This window comes from Mytilus galloprovincialis, chromosome 6 (assembly GCF_965363235.1).
Source record: "Mytilus galloprovincialis chromosome 6, xbMytGall1.hap1.1, whole genome shotgun sequence".
NCBI lineage: Eukaryota > Metazoa > Mollusca > Bivalvia > Mytilida > Mytilidae > Mytilus > Mytilus galloprovincialis.
This window is the reverse complement of record NC_134843.1, coordinates 52,591,527-52,595,908: the sequence shown is the minus strand read 5'-3', so window position 1 is coordinate 52,595,908 and position 4,382 is coordinate 52,591,527.

Sequence of the window (4,382 nt, the reverse complement as noted above, 5' to 3'; positions counted from 1 at the left end):
CTCTGAATTAATTTCACATCAGGGCCTTTACAAACTGTCTAAATGTCAACTTCCATTTCAGGTTTTCGAAGCTTAACAGAAGGTACTTTGATATTCGTCATTGTGTTCAATTTGACTTATTTTCCGTAAGAGATGACCAAGTTGATTATTAACGCCTGAAAATAGCTAAAACCGCATTTTTTATACCGATTTTGGAAATTATTCAGAATTTATAAACAAAAAATTGAATACCCCAAAACAAAAAAATGTTGTTATTAACTATAGCTATATATTATCTTTTTGGATAACGATAAGAAACGCACACTACTTTGTAATACTTCAAAATAAAATGAAAATATTTTTCAAAGTGATATGTCTATATGATATTTAAAATTTTGAAATTAAGGAAATTTAATAGTGTAAAGATATATATACTAGGCTAAATTACAAGTTTGTAAGATCATTTATATGTATAATAACAAAATAAGTTAATGGAATAGTTAGCTAACATCATTTTGAAGAAAATAATTACGAGTTTTCTCTATTTGAAACAATATTGCACATTTTCGGACAATTTTAACAGGACGAATTCGAAATTCAAGTTAACGTGACAAAACTGTGGATGCGAACCTCATGCATTTATTGCCGCCTGATACCTCCGTCGCATTGAACCAATAAGACATCGAATGAAATCTTGAGGGATGTTGACCCATTCCCTGGAAAGTGCTATTCGGAGCTGAGCGAGCATTTCCGGTAGATTTGGACTATTTCTGAGACGTTGTCCAAGTTAATCCCACAGATGTTCGATTGGCGATAAAGCTGTATTCATTTGCTGGCCATGGCAACTCACGAATGTGATTGTTCTCATAAAAGTGTAACGAAATGTGTGCCACGAGACAACGGGCGTTGTCCTACTAATAAATAGGGACGAAAGATACCAAAGGGACAGTCACACTCATAGATCTAAAAAAAACTGACAACGCCATTGCTAAAAAATTAAAAGACAAACAGACAAATAATAGTACATATTCAAGGCATAACATAGAAAACTAAAGACTAAGCAACACGAACCCCACAGATTAAACTTTGGAATTTTGGTGGCGTCACGTTTGCGTTCTAGAAGTATGCCTCTTTACAAATACAAAATTTGTTAAATAATTCGATTCCATTCCAACCAAATGTCCCAACCAAATTTTATGAAACATTTACACAATGCTTATTACCACAACGTTCAAATCAAGTTCGAATTTGGGTAGCATCATTTTTTGGCTGTTCTTAAGTTCTGTCCCTGTATAATGTTATATGCAAGCGGGGCATTTGTGTCCATGGACACATTCCCCATTTATTTTTATTTGTTGCCCCACGATAAATACTTTATTCCTCATTTTTTATCCTTACTGGTATTTAAAAAAAAATACATGGAAAATTGTATTTATGTAGTGTCAATTAAAATAAATAAACAAATTGCATCTTAATCAACTTTAAAAAAGTTTACTGTAAATGCTTCAACATGTAGTTGTAGTGTGCTCAATTTTTTACTTTTGTCTGCAATTTGAAGATAGCGACCACAAGAGACGCATTTAGACATACATTATCGGACAAGTTTGGTAAACAAAGCACGTTCTGCTACAGATTTAAGGCAGTTTTAAGCGTGATATTATATAGCCACCGGTCAATTGTTTAGGATGTCAGTTTTCTATTGTAGGCCTAATGTCTCATTAAAATATACATTTGTTTATTCAAAGATGATGAACTTTGATTAAATAACTCAAAGTGAACAACTTCTATAAATGATACAACAAATACAGAAGTGTCTACGTCAAGCTTTGATTAACAAACACTTTTAAATCAAGAGTGAGGGTTCAGGGTTCTTAATTTTAGAATAAAAGTAATTTTCCTCAATTAGGTATTACTGATGACGTTATGACTTGTTTAAAAAGAAAAAAAATATGTCTCATTTGTCAAAACAACAATTCGGTCTTCAATCCCTTTTCTTTATCTATCATCAACCCACTTGTATATAAAATATTTGTCATGAACAATACGACGGTTGCAAGTGGCGAGAGAACTGATTCTTCGGATATTGTATCCTGGTTTTAGTTATTCTAAAGACTTGTTTCTCCACTTCTGTGTAGTGTTTTATAGACTTGTGAAAATAAGGAGATTCAGTATAATTGCGAATGAGGTATCTTTCTGTCAGAGTCAAAACTAATTGCCTTATATTCAATTCAATTCAAATCTGTATTGCCATACAACTACATATTTATAGTATGTGACACAACATAACAAAATGAAAATAAAAAATAACAACAAGATCATTAATATACACAATAAAAGTAAATATTTTAAGAGTCCCCTGTCCTCAGTTATATAGACTGTTTTAAAAAGGATCATAGCTTATATACCTGAATATGTGAAATTGGATTGAGTATATACATTTGTATGTTGATCGATTTGGAACCCATATCAATGTTTGTTATATATATAACAGTGAACTGTTCTGTTGCTGATAAGCAGTAAACACGAACTCTGTCACTAATTCGGCAATGTTTACTAAATATTATGAGGGCTTTTTTTCACATATTTTGTTGATGTCATAAAATATTTGCAGTATTCATAGTTTACAAGATAGATGCGTTAGATCTTTTATTGTACTGTGTGAAACAGTTAATGTCACTAGATTCAATAAATTGTAACTAAACATTATGAATGCTTTTGGGGAAAGTTAAGAAATGTGTGGTGTTCTACCTCCCCGCACCCTTTACATATGTTATGTTTTCATGTAATTTTGTTTTCGCATGTAAAATTCAAGATGCCAAGGGAATATTCAAAACTTTTAATTCGAAAAGAAAGTTAACAAAAGGACAGACAAGTCCACACAACACTTAAGTACCACAAACCCAATTAAAACAGTATGCTTTTTCAAAGGCAAAGGTTTTAGGTAGATCATCGATATATATTTCTTGAGATAGAATTTTATTATACTTTGCCAAAATGAAGATTTTACTATAACAATGATGTTTTTCAAAAGTATGATATAAAGAATGGATCACCGTGCTATTTCCCAAGCTATGAGTCGTTGAACATTGCCTAAATTTGGTTAGATTGTTCCTAAAAAAACACATTTGTGTGCATCAAAAGAAATATATGAGATAAAATTATGAAATAAATTGTGAGAAGATGGGTTTTATAATATGTTTTAAGATAATAAAATTAAAAAAAAATGGTGTCTCCGAATTTTTTTTCTTGCTACAAGTAAAAATTAAAAATTTCCCTATCAGTCAAATTTAATTTTTTTCTGAAAGAATTTCATTTTTTGTTTTTGTACCTCCCTTTAAATGGCTTATTTGTAAAAAAAAAAGGCAAGATCTTATCTTTGCTTAAATAATTTAAATACAATTAATCACCATTGTATTAAGATAAACAGCCCTTTCTATATAGATTAGACCGTTGGTTTTCCCGTTTGAATGGTTTTACAAAAGTTATAGTAATTTTGTGGCCCTTTATAGCTTTTTGTTTACAAAAGTTATAGTAATTTTGGGGCCCTTTATAGCTTTTTGTTCGGTGTTGTTCCGTGTTGAATGCCGTACGTTGACCTATAATGGTTTACTTTTATAAATTGTTATTTGGATGGAGAGTTGTCTCATTGGCACTCACACCACATCTTCCTATTTCTAGCTATTAAATTGCAAATCTGTTTCAAAATTTGCAGATTTGAGCAAATAAATAGACCGATTTTGTACCGCGATTGTACGATCCAAGATGGCGGTATACCATGAATCTACACAAATGTACTTTAAGTGCACATTGGTTTTTAAAATCCTCTCGTTTTGTTTGAATTTAAGTATGGTACTAAACCAGACTGAAATGCATTTAAATTGGAAAAATTTTCAACACAGCTTTTTGTTGAAATTGTTAGTTGCTGTAAATAAAAACAACAAAAACTGAACACACTAATTAATTTTGTGACACATAAAAAATGAAGTAAAAACAATGTAAAATTAAATAACCAATTACTTCAAGCCTTAGACACGGTTATTCTTTTTGTAAATGAAATCATTTTCAATTTTTGTGTTTGAAAATAAATTTTTGTTTCTAAATGGTTCTTCAAATTTACGTTTTCTAGTGTTTAGAATTAATAAAAGTTATGTTTTGAAAAGTTTAAATCCGAAGAGCCATTACCATTGATATTACCATTGATATTACTTTTTTCATCATAGACCAATTCAATAACGTACATCCTAACAAATATAAACAGGGTGCATACATATTCAAACGGGTGTCCTTAATTATCTATTTTTATCTAGTGTGCTTTCATTATAATTCAGTATATTCATTGAAACGAACGAACGGTTTTGTACAGGTATATTACTATTTAGCCTTGACAATTTTATCTTTAAATA